At 47.9% G+C, this 8531-nt stretch overlaps 1 protein-coding gene across 3 annotated transcripts in view; it reads left to right on the top strand.

The window, feature by feature from the left end:
• Nucleotides 1–8531, top strand: part of KCNE2 (potassium voltage-gated channel subfamily E regulatory subunit 2) — a 189575-nt gene that overhangs the window by 152217 nt on the left and 28827 nt on the right. For all 3 annotated transcript variants that reach the window (XM_023533871.1, XM_023533869.1, XM_023533870.1), the window contains exon 4: nt 8131–8225. The gene's annotated coding sequence lies outside the window, so the exon portion shown is untranslated. The remainder of the gene's footprint in view (nt 1–8130; nt 8226–8531) is intronic.

The following is an 8531-nucleotide window of genomic DNA, read 5'->3' as shown; positions in this document are numbered from 1 at the left end:
AAAGTTCAACCCAGGATCATGTTAATGTGTTCCGGTGTCCCTGCTCCAAGCCTCAGAGGGCCTGCTCATGGATGCCTGCTTGCAAGGTCAGGTTCAGGAATCTCTGAAGGGCTGAAGATCACCTCCAGAGAGTGCCTGACCCACTGCCCACAGGAGTTACTCCTGCCCTGGGCCTCCCCTGGGCCCTCAGTGCCCTCACGACCTCCCATCTCATTCTCAGCACCTACCTGGGCCCCAATGCGAAGACGGGGCAACCCCCTGGAAGCTAAGCACCATGAAGGATGGCGGTTGGGTGTGCCGATGGCCTCCGTCCTGGAGGAGAGCCCGAACGATGCCCAGCTCGTCATCTGTGCTCAGCAAAGTTTCGTTTCGCATTGGACGAACCCTCTTGCGCTCTGTTTTCCTCCTCCCTTCCCTACCATCGGGAAAGAAAGGATGTCCTCTCTCCTAGCCATGGGCGACCTCTGCCAGCCTTGGCATGCTTCTCTCTCTAAAACCTTGGTTTCCTTCCCAGAACCATCAACCTCTTCCTCTTGCCCTCAGCATTGGCCCTCTCTAAATGACATGCTAGTTCTCACCTTCTCCCCACCTATGCCATACCAAAGTTTGAACACTTGTTTTTAATCAGGGTACATAAAAGTGTTAGCAGTTAAAGAAGGGACAGGTGCTCTCATAAAAGGATAAGGGGAAACTTTATGGAAGAAATGACATTGGACAATGGCTTTGAAGTGTTCTTAAAATGTTTGGAATTAGTTGCCAACATTACAAAAAGAATAATGGATTTCAGGAAAAAATCAAGATTTTCGCAGGCTACTTATGAAAAATTAGAAGATCTGATGTATCCACATCTCAACAGGTATCTGCTATTCCTTTTAAGAAGGCTTTACACTGAAGACAGATGCAACACATGTCACATCCTGCATACGCTTCCGTATCACGGCCTTGCCACTCTGCCGTCAAGAGACGGGTTCTAAATACGCTCTCCTTGAATCAAGTGGCTTTTGTATTTGTTTGTAAGCAACAGAAAGGAGTGGAAGAGATGGTGCACGACTTCCGGAGCGGGGCAAGGCAGGGCCGCAGGGTGTCCACTAGTTCTCTCGGAATGCTCATTTTCTGGACACTCTTCTCAGGTACTTTCTCTTGGATCTCAACCGCCATGCTGTGAGGAAGCCTAAGCTGCACAGAGAAGCCACGTGTAGGTGCTCTGGTCGCCAGTTCCAGCTAAGCGCAGGCCCTGAGTTAACCCAGTCCAGCTGTGAGAATACCTCGCAGTGATTCCAGCCTCCTGCTGAAGCTCAGGACATCACGGATCAGAGACAGACCACCAGCGCTGTGCCCCGTCCTAATCTTTGACCCACAGAATCCACAGGATAATAAAATCGTTGTTGTAGATCACTGAGTTTTGAGGTAGATAGGTAGCTAACTGGAACATTATGTCCTTACATACTCACCAGCAGAATAGTTACTCATTATTTTTAATTAATTGGATCTTAGAGGGTAGAAGCCACTAAAAAGGTTCACATATTTTATTTCTCCTTCTTCTAAAACATCTTTTCTAGAAGAATATCCTGGGATGCAAAAAGCTGATGATCAACTAGAGAAGGGAACTATTTCCATGACTGGCATGCAGAAATAATGCTTTTAAATTTTCTTTACAAAGATACTACCGGCTACGTAATCCTTATGGACAGACACACACTCTGGTCCCTGTTTGTCCAGCTGGAAGTTCGTATTTATGCAGAACATGGTTGTGGGCTGTTCACATCACCCATGGAGGGAAGAAGACAATGAGCCCGTACTGAACTCTTTTACTCCATCCTTCCATCAAATGCAACTCTCTCAGCTACTCTCACCTTCCCTCACAAAAACATCCCAACCATCTGAACAAATTCCACCTAAATTTTTCCAGCATCCACTAACACCATACTCCAGAACATTCAGAGCCAGTCAGTGACGAAAGACTCTTTGTTGATGAAGTATTTACTGACATATTTCTGAGAGATTGATTGACATTGGAATATGAAGAGGGGTCGGGTGCAAAATACCCTCTATCGAAATATATTTGAAAACATGATTACGAACATTGTGCACATGCATTGCAGAAAACCCAGAGAAGCACAAAGAATAAAATCGAAATGATCTCTAACCTCGACACCTGGAGATAGCATTGTAAATATTTAGGCCACATCCTTCTACTTTATTTTTTATTCATATAAATGGAACAAATAATTTTCTAAAGATCAGATCTTATTGTAATCTCCCATTCTGCATCGTCGTATTGTCCACATTTTCCACATTGCTAAATTATCATCTGTAGTTGTTTTATACATAATATTCTGTTGTATAGACGTATCACGATGTATGTAATTATCTCCTATTGTTTGATATTTAGCTTGTTTCCAATTTTCTCCTATTATCCACAAACAGCAATGAGTATCCACCCTTGTCTACGTATCTTTTCCCTTGCCCATGGTTATTTCCCAGATAAATGCTTAGATATGAGTTTACTGAATTAAAGGTACTATGTTTTCAAGGTTATGGATACTTACTGTCCAATTATCTTCTGGAAGCACATTCTCGCCTATAGTGGATATGAATGTTCATTTCACCAACCCACACCAACTGCAAAACATTTTCTATGGTTTGATAAATCAACAGTTGTGGTTCTTTGCATCCAACAATAATATGCCACTAGAAAACCGCAAGAACAGAAGAAATCTCAGAATGCAGAATGGCTCCTTAACGGAGGAGCAAAGTGAGACCCAGAGAAGTGAGCGATTTGCCCAAAGTTATGGAGATAATCAGTGAGTGTCTCACTGACACTGGACTTGAGCGTAGGCACTGGTGTGCAACACAGTGACCAATACTGGTTGCAGCGTTGGATCAGCGGGTTAACGATGATCCCAGGCTCACCTGACCTCCCCTCGCTCCTTTTGTTTGAGAGGATTGTATTAGGCAGCTGCCCTTACTATTCTTGATGGCCCACAACAGCTAGAAATTCTCTAGGGCCAATTCTACTTCCCGTTTGCTTTTCAATATGTATTCTGGTCAAACTTGTTGACAATGAGCCTTATTTCGGGCTCAAAGATGGGCAACAGTCTTCCTGAAGGAGAGTGTGTCTCCTCAAGTTCGTGCTGCGTGACACGCTGCAGACAGAGGCAGCTAGGGGAGGCGAGAGAGAAGCACTGCGGGTGTGGCCTCTGTCCCTTGAAAGCCCACTGCCTCATTTCTCCTGGCACACTCGTGGGAGTCAGCCCCGGCTCTTCAGGCATTGGTGCTTCACGCCACCACCCACGATCTGTGGATCTGTTTTCTCCCCTGATTTCTGGGACACCCGTCTTTCCCTCTCTTGGTTTTTGTCTTACCTTCTTGTGTCTATTTCTGTGTCTCTGCTTTTCCTTTGAGCCTTGAATATGCGGCACCAGTTTCAGATCACGAACTCAGAAATGTTCATTATTTTTAATTTTTAAAAGCACCGATTTTACATTCTGTTTCGAGCTCTCACTTGGCGAGGTGCTGGGAACTGAGACGTTAGTGGACGCGGGTTCATCTGCGGCCCTTCCCCACTCACTGCCTTGCTCTTCCCTGCCCCTGGATCCTTGCTCCTTCTGGGGCCATGGAGCTGGCCTCTGGTCACCACTCATCATTTTCCGTGCACACTGGTACACCTAGAGGCTTCTGTCATCCCTGTCAGATCCCTGTCCGCAGCAATGTATGTCACCACAGTGTCCTCCTGGGTCCCTCTGAGCTCCTGTCACAGATGGCTCTCTCTGTTACTTCTGAGCTACGCGGAGGCACGTGAGAAACATCCAGCCACTCTCAGAACTAATGTGGGTGAAAGGAAACCGTGACATATTACTAGACCATCCGCCTGGTGACATGTCACCCAGCTTCTCATCTTCAGTACTCATGCCTGGCGTGGAGACACCCTCTAGGCTCATCCCTTTCAGGAATCCTCATGAGAAGTAATTTTTCCTAAAAAAAGAGCGGCGCCTCGCTCCTGGATTCCCCGCGCCCCTTCCTGTTTCTACTCCCCCCCTCACCCCCATCACCTATCTTCATTACCGCCCATCCCCCGCCGCCAAGCTCGGCTGGGTCAGACAAAAAATTCTAACTCCGGAATACCCCAGTTTATAGAATATGAGAAGTAGCTGGTGAGTAGAAAAGGAATGTCTGGCACTAAGCACACCTTAGATACATCGCACTATTATTGAGCCGCCGGGGGATTGATTCTCAGCTCTCGACACTGAAATTCTTTCTGAGATTGCCCTCGTCCAGCCCTGGTCTGAAACCCCTCTGTGCGTTCTGCTCTCAGCAGACCCCTGGGTGCCTCGTGCGTAACGTGGGCAAACAGAAATTAATTTCTCCCTCTCTCGTTATGTTGTTCACCCCGACAGAATAAGAATACGTCCCCCACCCCCATCCCCTTGACCCTAAGGCCTGCTCTGCCGCCCCGTCTCCTCTTGCATGGAACTTTCTCTATGACTCTCTCTCGGCGATGGCTCCCTTCTCAAGTGTTAAGCGCTTATTGTCACTAATGCGCATCTCACTGAGGACGAGCTGTGGGATATTGACTAGATCATGACCTTCTAAGGGGTGGAGACTCTGCCTCTTTCACTGCTGTATCCCCAGGACCTAGCACCATGCTGGGCACATAGTAGGAACCCATCAGATATTTCCCTGACAGATGGATTCTGTTTGCAAGGCTTGAGCCGTCTCAGGAGAAGAGGGTGTGCCCCACACCTGAAAATGCCTTGGCTCTGAATAGGTCTTCGTGCATGATGGTGACGGTGAAGAGGGACAAGGGTACAGTGACCATCCTAGCATTGAGAAAGTGTTGATAACTTTCTCAATTGGCAACCCCATTACCAAAATACCCCGGATGAAGGAGGCCATATCAAGGGCCTCTATATTAACACCTTCCTTGACAAAAACTTTGATCACATTTATTGGGGTATCTGTAGTGTAACAGATTCATTCTACACATGTCTCAAATCACCAACCAAATAATGAGCATGGATTGAGTACCTAAGATGTGTCTCATGTTGCCTTGGAGAAAGGGAGGATGGAAAAGAAATGAAGCTTATTTCCGGTGAGGTGCTTGTCTCTCTAAGAGTTGACAGTCTAATTGGGGAGCCAAGGCATACATACCCCGAATAATGAGAGGGCAAGAACTAGGTTATGCAGTAGAGACCCCAAAAGAGGGTCTAGCAGCTAAACAATTAGGAGATGAGAGAACCCCAGAGGAGTCAATGAAAGCCTCACAGACGTGAGGGAGCTTGGGGTGACCCCTGTGTTACTGGGTCCACATTACGAGAAAGCCCTTGCGAATGTCCAAGGGCTCCGAGCCTTAAGAGCAGCACTCAGTACCAGGTGTGCTTAGTCTAATGCACACTTTATCCATCTCATAAGCCTATCAAATATCGTTCTTCTTCAAACACCACTTACCGATGGCATGAAACTTCGGAATTTACAAATTAAAAAATTCTCCAATAGTTAAACATTGATTTCGAACTTCTTTAATCAAATTTTCCTAACCATTCAATTAAAATCGCAAGTCTACTATATTGGATTCTTCTATGTGCTTCAAAATTTTGGATATTATCACATTGACAATGAAACTTTGTTACTATTACACTTAAAACAATGGCCAAATTATTGGTATCATGGATCTAAATTTTTTCTTTATTATCTTCTCACTTATTTTTACTTTTATCCATTCCTGAGATTATAATGACTATACAAGGTAGTAATTTCTATGCCTTCATAGGGTTATGATAATTTCTCAGACCCAAAATGAAAGTGTCACCTCAGCCTAGTCAAGGAAGCAGATTCTAGGTTCTACAGCAGTTGACTCTTTTTGGGATGTAGGATGTGGTTACAACATCCAGGAAAATTCAATTCTGAACCTGGGTTCTTTTCATAATTAAATTTTGATTGCTACGGTTTCAGAATATCTTCTCTTCACCCCGGGACGTCCACTCTTCACCTCCTCCCACACTGCTCTCTGCCCTGGGGCCCTGATCAGTATGGGTTCATGGGTGAGATCCTGTGGGCTCTGCCTTCTGGTTGGGTTCAGCTAGCGGGGCACCCAACCTGAGATCAGAGGCAGGCAGTAGGGTGGCACCATGGTCTGATTCTCCTGGACCAGTCCTGTCGAGTGGTCTTGGCCGGCTGTGTCCCTCACAGCTCCCCTCAAGATGGCCTGCTCTGTATGACCCTCATGTTCCGTATTCTGGGGAGCTGTTCTTCCCTGGTGTGGTCAGGTCGATGGAAGGGCTGTGACAGCGCCAACCTTACTGGCCCTGGATTCCTGCACTGCCCCCGGGGCTCCGCTCAGCTGCCCACATCTTTGTAATTATTCTCTGCTTGAATGAGCCCATTTTTCATGCCACCTGTTTCCTGTTGGGGTCCTGACTGTGGCTTTGGTAGAGAGTGAGATGCATCTGGATTCCTGAGGGGGTTATCTCTGCCTGGAGAGCCAAAAGCAGGGACAAGGAGGCTGTATCAGAGAAAATGTGCTGACTGATTCAAGACAGTGTCCAGTTTGGGCAACACATCCCGGATGGCTGACCTCATGAACCAGCCTGTGGTGGACAGCTGCAGCAGTGAGGGCCAGGGGATCGAGGACAAGCTTGGTCCAGGGACCCAGATCATCCTCAAGGAGGGAATTACACCTTCCAGGATTATCGTGGACAATTAGTAATAAAAATATTCATTGAACTCACTGCCAAAGAAAGTCCTTAAATGCCAGGCTGCCGCTGTAGCTGATGCTCGGTGGAACCTAGTTCTTACGAAGCTGGCATCGTTAGCATCATTGCCCGACTTCCGATGTGCTCCCTTAGGTGAGCTGGCGATCTGCAAGGTCACATCTGCATAGGCAAACTGGAGAACCAAGGCAATTGTGCAGATAATTCAAGCAAGAGCCTGGCTGAGCTTAAGTTCTGTAATCACCTGCAGAGCCTGGTTTTTCGGAGTGTCTCCAATGGCACATTCTCACAAAAACAATTCTGTTTTCTGGACGATTGCCTCACTCTTTTGGCCGTGTGACTTTAGCCCCAGTGGAAAAGTGATATTTATCATGCTCTGGTTCTGGAGTCTGTGGAATCAATAAACAAGACATTGCAGTTGGGACTGGTAAGAGCTCCAGCTGTGCACGGCCAATAAATGAATGAATGAATGAATGAATGAATGAATGAATGAATGAATGAATGAATAAAAGGTGTTCGTGTGTGGTGGGGGGGCAGAGTGTTCATGCTCCCTCTGCACAGCTCTCCTGTCACCTGCTCCCCTCCCCGTGGCCAGAATTCATGCAAGGCCTAGCAAGCCAGCCTGGGCTGGGCCTGGCCTCTCCCTCGTGGCTTTTCTGGGGTGATGGTCACCACTGCAGAGGTAACCTTTTTGAGTTCATTTAAGCAGCACAGGAACCTTCCTTGCACACATCTGCTTAATGAAGACCTCGAGCCAATGATGAGGAGAGGCGATTAGCCACTTTGTGCCAGCCTGCTTGGTGGCTATTACTTGGGCCATTAGCATGGTCAGGACACATGGGCAGCTGCCTTGGAGACTATGATTTGAAAGGTGCAAGGAGAGATCCTTGGCCTTCCAGGTTGCCTGGAATTCTACTGTTAGAGATGTATTTCTTTAGCTCGTCCAATGTTTCCTACCTCTAAGAGCCTCGTATTGAAATATTACCTCTAAGAGAAGGGATATTTGCTTAGGACCACGTGAGTGCAAATAATGAGGTCACGTCTTCGTCACACCTCCATGAGAAGGAGGTGCTGGAAGCATCCGCATTTTACAGATGTGGCGTTTGAGGCACAGAGAGGTTCAGTAACTTGCCCTAAGCTGCACAACCAGGCTCTACCCTGGGCAGTCCACTTGGGAGCTTGTGGCATAACTCATCCTCTCTTTTGCCTCTTGGGGACAAAGTCCAGGCCCCTACCAGTGGTGACAACGCAGGAGAAGTGGGTGTAGCATAGCTGGCTTGGGACAGGGGAGAAATGAGGATGGCGCACAAGCCAGGAGGGAGATGGAGGGGCCAGGAGCCTTGGGCACAAATGTCAAGGTCCTCTCCGGACTGCTCAAGGAGACCCTGGACAAATCCAGTTTATCTTCTCTGCGCCTCAGATTCCTCGCCATGAAGTGGGAATGAGGACGGCACCAGTACCTGTCCCCTCGGGGTGTCGCGAAGACAGCGTAACTGACTGACAGCGGGGCCCACAGTAAGTATTCGGTGGTGCTCGGCGGTGCCGTGGGCAGGGCAGAGATGGCTGCCGGGGTCTCTGACGCATGTGGAAAGGTGGTGGGGTGGGGCAGAGTTGTTGCTTAGACTGGGAGAAGGGTGGGGGACACTTCCCCGAGGAGATGGGAGATGGGCGGGGTGGACTGGCACATTTGGGGCGGAGTGCCATGGGGTGGCAGAAGTCATTGGTTGTAGACGGGAAAGGAGGTGACACCTTCAAGCAAGCAGGCAGCTGACCCCCTCCAGGGCCATCTGAAGTGACCGGAAGTTCGCTGTGTGCGATTGT

Source organism: Pteropus vampyrus, unplaced genomic scaffold, assembly GCF_000151845.1.
Source record: "Pteropus vampyrus isolate Shadow unplaced genomic scaffold, Pvam_2.0 Scaffold114, whole genome shotgun sequence".
Lineage (NCBI taxonomy): Eukaryota > Metazoa > Chordata > Mammalia > Chiroptera > Pteropodidae > Pteropus > Pteropus vampyrus.
This window is presented reverse-complemented; position numbering and strand designations above follow the sequence as displayed.